We start from the raw sequence: 8,476 nt of genomic DNA, 5'->3' as shown, positions 1-8,476 counted from the left end.
CCCGTTTATTTGAAAAGTGAAAAGTATTTTTGATAACATATAATTTATATAGATTTACTAGATTACATATAGTACAATAACAATTAAAGTTGTTTTTACTACATACACTGTATCCCTTATCTCAAGTTCTTTGGGGTAGATGCGAATCAAATCCCCGAAATAAGGATTGTTTAAAGATAATACGTCATCTATATAGCGGAAACTGAGATTAAAGGATCTAGCCAAACGATATTCTTTCTTTCGGATCAGATCACTATAAAGTCGGCCTCATAAAAGTGAAGGAATAGGTCAGCGAGTAAAGGAGCACAATTTGTTCCAATTGGATGGCCGACCGTTTGTTGAAAAACACGTCCACCACACTGGACAAATATGTTGTCGATTAAAAATTCCGACATTTTGCAAACATTATCCTCTGTATATTTGGAAGATGATTTAGAATTATGTCTTACAAAGAATGAAGAATCTCTACCAAGAACTATATATTTGTATCTAGGTGTACCATCTGTTTTTGGAAGACCAACGATGTATAATGTTTTTAGGTTGGGATTTTAACTGGGTATGGGGAATAGAAGTATACAGTGTTGAAAAATCATAGATTTTAATGTTTATTATATTCAGATTATCAGCTAATAGTCTTGAACTGGTTGTCTCCAAAAGATCTTTCGAATTTTTCAGGATCCACATTGAATTAATACCACTACGGGAGTAACAAGTGTTGTGGTAGGACGGCAGGCCCTTCTTTGACAGTTGTGAGTATAGAAGTTTTGAAAGAGGTTTGGTGGTACATTTTGCAGATCCAGCTATGAGACGTTGTTTGTATGGATTCTTGTGGAGTTTAGGAATCCAGTACATAGATGGTAAATCACAATCATCGTCCTTGGTAGAGAGACCAAAAGAGGATAGCACAGATTTATTGTTTTCCATAATCTCTTCTTTGGAGATTGTGGTAGCTGTATAGGTCTTATTACTGCTATTATTTTCTACGTCTACCTCTGATAATAAACATTGGATGTATTAGTTGTCATGTGTTAAATTCATTAAATGCATTATCAGGTGATTTAATGTCGATCCGTGACCTAGTGATCCAATTTGTGATCTGTACTCTATATATTGTACAGCTTACAGCATTTGCTGAATCTTTGACCCAGCCAAATCCATTTTTGGGTTAAAAACACCACTTCCCAGTGCGTGTAAGACAGATAGGTAAGTCAACTTATTGGTGCTTGTCAGTTAGTTGATGAGAAATTTCCAAGGCCGAAAAAAATAAAGTTATGTTTCCGATCACCATTCTAAAATTTTGTAGGGACAGTAGGTAGGGATTTATTTTTATTTAATTTTTTTAAATGAAATAGGTCAGACACCAAACTCAGAATACAACGAAAACAAATATGTAAAGACTAAACATGTAATAGACTTAGTTCACAGCCTAATCCCTTTGAGATTCGAGGCTTGAGATAAACATCTCAAGTGCCGAATTCCAAAAGGGATTATCCACGACCAAAAACACACGGCATGTGTGTTTACAATCGATTCTTGGTATAAATAACCAGTATTTCTAACTCTTCGTATTTCCATCTAGGATAGAAAAAATCTTCGGCTATATTTTCCTCTTTTTTCTGAAAGACAATCGGCAGACTTTTTAATTATGTTTTTTTTTAATTACAAATAAGAACTTTCGGGAAGGAGGTCTGGAGGGTCGGTAGGTTGACCGGAAACATTTTTAGGTCTAAACGAATGATCTATTTATTACTCTAGCAGTGCTAGAGATTGTCTGGTAAACTATTTTCTGACTTGGGTTGGGGTATTGATGTGAACTGACTTGGGTTGGGGTATTGATGTGAACGGAATTCCAAGCTCTTACATTGTAGGAGTAGTTTATATATACATATAATATGAGGTTTGGGTTTTGGGTTTCAAAAGCGGTTCTGAAATCGATTTTTTTTAAATTGTTAAATATTTTATGAGTGAAAAAAATGCTCATAAAGCAGTCCATGAGGTAGGTAGATTCTTCAAAATGTATTTTATTAAGAACACAAGTTGAATATGGTCCATATTTCTTCACATTTTGCTGGTGGAAAAACTTGGGGTCCAAGGTTAAATAGGACCTTTTTTGTACATATCGTTTAGGAGTTTATGTTCAATACACGTACGCGTATGTCATGTATATGAACTTTCGACGTTTTGTTGCAAAATACATTGCATTGAGGAATCTGTTAAGTTGGGGTAGTCCAATTAGCTGCCCATTACTGTCACAAGAAGTTTCGGAGACTCTACTTTATACATATAGAGGTTATGTATACGTAAAAGTACAGTATACATGTAAGTACATTCCCGAGGAGCTCCAACGATTTTTAGTTTTGCTATATATGTATATGTCAGACTGCATCTACTGACAACTCTTAAAATGGTTAACTGGCTTTTGAAATTAAAACACTTAAATACATGTATAAACACGAACAAAATCTTAACTTGACAAACCTGTTGATTATTTTTCAGGTTTCTGTATATATGTGCATGTATTTGTATACTAAAGATTCAAAAATCCATTGAGTGGCATGGGGCATCAACTTTAAATCATCATAACTATTTATTTTTTTAAGATAAATTAGAAATTCTTTTGGTTCCCTACACTGCCAATCAAACTTTTTTATCCATGGAATTTTTAAACAGATATTCAGTAATTAGACTATATGAGCAGAAAATTTAAAGAATGATTTTATATATGAAAATAGAGGTTTACATATAAATATCATTTCAAATTTATTTTTCAAGTAAAAGAGTTATAAATTCCCACAAAAATTTGAATTATTTTATCTAAATGGAACATTTTATAGAATCAAAATTGGATATAAAATACCAAAGTTATAAAGTTTCGAAAATTTTGATTCTAATCATGATATTGTCAATTGTTTATTTAGTTGTTCATTTGTCTACCAATTTGACACTAAATGATATGCAAATTAGTGAATATAACATCACTAATGAGATTGGCGAACTCTCCTATAGCCATAGTGATGTCAAATGATGTTTTCATTAGAATATTCAATAGACATTGATTTTGAATTACACAGTTAGATTTACTGTATGGTTATAGATGTAACAACATAATTACACTCAAACAACATTTTTTTATATTTTTTGCAAAGTATTAAAAATATATGTCTATACATTTTCTTATATTTGCAGATAGACAAATATGGATGAATGTTAAAAGGATGAGGGTTTTATTAAGTATCAAGACATTAATACTACACAAGTAAAAATAACTGAGTTATGTTAAATTGTGAAGAAGATTTACCAGATTTAATGAAATGAAGATTAATGACTGTGTTGTGAAGTGCTGAATGTACATACACGTTACGTTGGTTCTGAAACCAAATGATACTGGCAGTGCCTCTGGATATATTTTATACAGTTGCAAATTAAGTACTATAGTATACAGTTTTTGTCCATGTAAAAAATTTTCAGGCTACAAATGTATATAACTATTTTGAAGTTAAAAAGATATTTTGATACCAGATTTAGTTGAAATATTGATTTTGAAGTGTTAACTGTGAGCCAGTATCGATGGATTCAGGCTTAAAGTCCTTCATATACCGGAATTGCAATTTTCGTTTCGTTAGAATTTCGAATGTTTTCTGTTGGGTACATGATTGCAAGTGAGAAATTTTGCCATTATGCAGTTTTATTCTCTTTTGCTAGAGAATTGTTGACTAGTGTAAAAACAAACACCCTATAGATGTAAATTCTTAGCAAATCATAGACTACTATCGGTCGTATATTGGTATGGTGCTCACAGCGACGTCATCGTCACCCGGAATTTATCAATGCGACCAGTTACGCAATGCTAATTATGCATGATAATCGATTTGTTTTCTTTGATGTATGTTGACTTAGATCACGGTGATGTATCAATAAATCGAAGTATTCAAGAAAATGTTTGCAATTTAAATAAATAATTATAAATCGAGCGTTGGCCACGCGCTACATTATCCTTTGATGTCATGGCCAGGTTACAATTTTCTGTCAAGCGAACCCGTGCTGGATGCATTTAACCCGTCTGTCGTATTGACAATCCGTCTGCCGAAACTCACCAGTTTAACTGTTTTAATATATTTTTTTTAAATTTCCATTAAAACATATCACGTCTCAATAGAAAATATATGTTTCCTATAATTATCATGATTATTCTATAATGTTTTGGGGTATTTTTGGATATTCGTGGGTATTTCTATGGAACCTCTATGGCCCCTCCTATTTTAAAATAAAGCCCATCCATGTAACTGACAGATACCACACGGTTGGTTTCTGTTAATCTAAAAAAACTGAGAGTCCAGAATTTTACCAAGCTAACCTACATTAAGTGAAATGGTCAATCCTTGATATGACATAGCAAGTTCAACACGTCCATGCAAGTACACCTTCAAGAAAGAAGCATTGTTATATGTATATGACTTGTCTTATAGTTATGACAAGCCATTGTGGAATTTGTTCTCCATTTGTTGATATCAGTAGATATTTAGTAACAAATGTTAATGGATATTTATCAACATGTACATAATTCAATTATTGATATCAATAAATGGAGGAGTTTTCTTGACATTGCAAACACGTTCAAGACAGAACGTATGTATGTTCAAATTTGCTCTTCGGGCAATACCAGTCTGCATTCATACTTGCCCCTCTGGCAATGCCAGTCTGTGTCCACACTTGTTGACGTGACAATAAAATCGTGTATGATCAAGAAATTATTGGAGTTTTCAACGTAATACAATAATGGGTCACCAAACAGTAAATTAAGAATCATAGGGGACCTGGTAACAACATACGTGCCATTGAGGACAATGAAGTGAAAAATGTTCAGAAGTTTCAGTTTGTCTGCATATAATTACATGAAGGGTCAGCAAATAAATTATTTTCAAATAAATGGTCTTCATGCCACTACTTTGGAAAAGTAATCTAGCGTGTAGAATCTGACCAAATATATTGACTGAATAGAAATATGGTTTTTTTTTATATTTTTTTAACAAACTTAATGAAGATTTTTTTATATTGTTATGAAACTCATTTCAAAGACGAGTAGTTGAAGGAAGAAAACTGTTGTAATGAAAATATGTTCGAGCAGGTATATTAGGTATATCTCCTGCATAACGGGTTCTGATCGAAGCTATTTTGTACTAAATTAGAAAGATAATCTGGAGTATTTCTGTTCACCATTTCATGAAAAAATATCAGCTTACAATTTTTTTTCTCCTGTCCCTTGAAATGAAATTTTCCACCTGGATTCCTTAAGCAAAATGCCAAGATTAGTGAGCATATATGTAGTAGCTCCTGTTTCCAGTTCATCTTCCATGTATTCAGAGCAATTATCCCAAGCAACATCGGCACATTTAAATATAGGTGGAGTATAAGAAAATACATGTTTTCTAATGTTTTTCTATCAACTTCGAATTTGAGATCTCTTAACAAATTTAGACGGCAGGACTATTTGACCAGTACACCTTATATATGAAGATTCCAACAGAAATACAACCTTAGATGTTTATGAGACTCCACATTTTTAATGACAGTCGCATCCATAATCAAGGGTGAATGATAATCAGGATTTTCCCCCTAGATATAGCTGTAGATTATGTTTTCTTGGCGTTGAATTTAACAAGCCACCTGGTGGCCCATATTCAATACGTAACATATGATTATCTGAATTCAAAGTAATGGATGCAACAAGAGGGTACTCAACTATAGCGTAGATATACTAGTATCATCAGCAAAGATTTTACATTGAAAAGCGGGAGGTATAGCGATCATGGTCTCCGTCCGTTCGTCACTCAGTTGGTACATGGAATTTGATGAAAACCAGGTCCTTTATTACATGATGACATTGTGCACCTCCTATTTTGTTTATCGATCTGAATGATTTTGGGGTGTCGTGCTGCAAAATATGGACTCCGTCATTTTTCAACCAAGTGGGACGATCTTCTAATCCGCAACTCCTCTGAAACCGGTGAATGGATTTTAATGAAGCTTTCATAGATTCTTCATTACATGATGCCATTGTGCACTTTCTATTTTGTTTGTCCATCTGAATGATTTTTTTGGGAATATGGACTCCGACATTTGTTGACCAAGTGAGGGCCCTCTTCTAATCTGTAACTCCTCTGAAATCGCAGGATGAAATTTGATGAAACTTTCATCACAGATATTTTTTTTTCTTTTTCATGATGCCATTGTGCACTTTCTGTATATTGGGTTAATCACCATATATTCTTTATTACATGGTGCCGTTGAGCACTTTCTATTTCGTTTTTCTATCTGAATGATTTTTTAAATATGAACTTCGGCATTTTTTAACCAAGAGAGGGACCCTCTTCTAATCAATAACTTCTCTAAAATCGCAGTATGGAAGTTGATGCAACTTTCATAGATAGGTTTTATATGATGCCATTTTCCACTTTCTATTTATGAAGTATGTAGTACTCCTACAACGTAAGAGGTTAGAATTTCGTTCCTCCATACCCCAACAATGGCACCAAATCAGAAAATAGCTTGTCAGTCAACCTCTAGCATTGGTGGAGTAGGGTATATAGTAGGCCAACTATTTTCCGGTGGTCAGAATATTAAGCCTCCGATAAAAATTTAAAACGAGAAGTCACGGACAGGTTTTGTTTTTATACACATAACCTGGATATTCTTCCATTCAATTTCGAAAAAAATATTATAATTGTAAATGCTAACCTACTTAATGAATGGATGAATGTCAAGGGTCATCGGTCGCCATTATTGTTTTTGTTTAACCTGGTTCCTGTGCAAAGGTGAAATTCTCGGTCATGCATACATTTTATTATCATCTGACTTCGGTGAGGAATGCATCCATTTATCAGTTCTATTTATTTATAGTAGGTTGAAGATCAGTGTTGAAATTTTAATTTAAATTTGAATGCATACAACGATTTTTAGGGTGTGCAGTAAATCACAATGGCGATCTTATAAAAGGAATCAACCGGAACTCCTCAGCCTTTTTAGTTACCCGAAAGAACAATATCGGAGGCACTAGGCGGAAGAATCTGTCTGGAATTCGACCGATCCGATTCAAAAATTATAATTTTACTGGTTGAAATTTTTGCTATTACTTTTTTTTCTAGCTCCTACCTTCGCGCCAACATTTTTGACCGAGTTATTGTTCTTTATTTCTAGTGATATCTAACCGAATTTTTTAACGTCATCTAGTGGATAGAACTACTTTGAGTTGCGTATGACTACATTCCGGCATTTTTTCAAGAAGGAATTCTCCTTTCGGCATTCGAGGTTATTTTTTAGTGTAGCGGAAATGGCCGAATTGTTCCGATTGAAAAGGAATATAAGTGGCAGATCCTGAAAGGCGCCGGTAGTTGTACCCCACCTTTATTGGAAAAATGTTTATTTTCATGTGTAAAATTGACATAAAAGGCAAAAAATTTCCTACCACCATCTTTTTCTGAGGAACCCCAGCTGGCACCCTTCCTTTTCAACTATGATGTGTCTGGCTCTGACATTTAATATTATACCATTATGGATCAGAAATTTGGGGCATGTTCAAAACAGACTCAATTACAGCCTGTAAAAAAGATGAAATAAATATTTTTAAGAAAATCTTTGCAAACAATGTAGCTAACAAAATTAATTTAAAATTTTGTAAGTACATCTTTGGTGTTAACAGTAAGAGTTCAAATATTTGATGTACAATATCTGAGATAGGCAGGCTTCCTTTTATGTTATATAAGAGTACAGTGGCGGATTTACCAGGGGCTAAGAGGGCTTTAATATGTGAATTGTAAAGTAAAGCCGATTTTACATCAAGAATTTCAATTTTAGTAACTTGTCGGAGGTTTGCCTTGATAAACCCAAGACTTGTGGTTCTACCATAAACGTTTTGAGTTTTGAAAAGAGTCGAGGTCGTGCACTTGAATTGTATATTTTAATTCACAATGTTCATTCAGTACCCTTTAATGTCTCCTGAATTACGCAGTGTCAAATTCGGAGGGGCGGAGGGGACGTTTGAGCCCCCGTTTTATTGGGAAAAATGTATGTTTTAGCACGTAAACTTGATTTTCCACCAATTTTACCCCCACCCCCACCCCAATCGTTTGCCCCGCTCCGCTCGGTATTAAGACCATCTTACCCTATTCCTGAATTATTCGCTCCACCCTTGTTAAACAGAACAAATTCATAATAAAAATTGAAATTTGGGCAGCTCCCCTAGCTGACCAAGGTCTGGATCCGCCACTGCATGGGATGCATTACTGTAGTTCATGTATTTTTAAAAGAATGCATATGTTGTAAAAATATGTATGAAAGTAATATCCAAAACTTGGTACTACTCTGTATTTTTTATTAGAGAAATTAGAGCTACCAGAATCTTATTTCATTGATTTTCAATTTCTAAACTTTAAGAAATGATAATGCAAAAGCTGAAGTCACTCTATAGTGTAGTATGGTG

This window comes from Perna viridis, chromosome 2 (assembly GCF_037379345.1).
Source record: "Perna viridis isolate PV_CMFRI_1.1 ecotype Kerala chromosome 2, ASM3737934v1, whole genome shotgun sequence".
Taxonomy (NCBI): domain Eukaryota; kingdom Metazoa; phylum Mollusca; class Bivalvia; order Mytilida; family Mytilidae; genus Perna; species Perna viridis.
Note: the sequence above shows the minus strand (reverse complement) of the source record.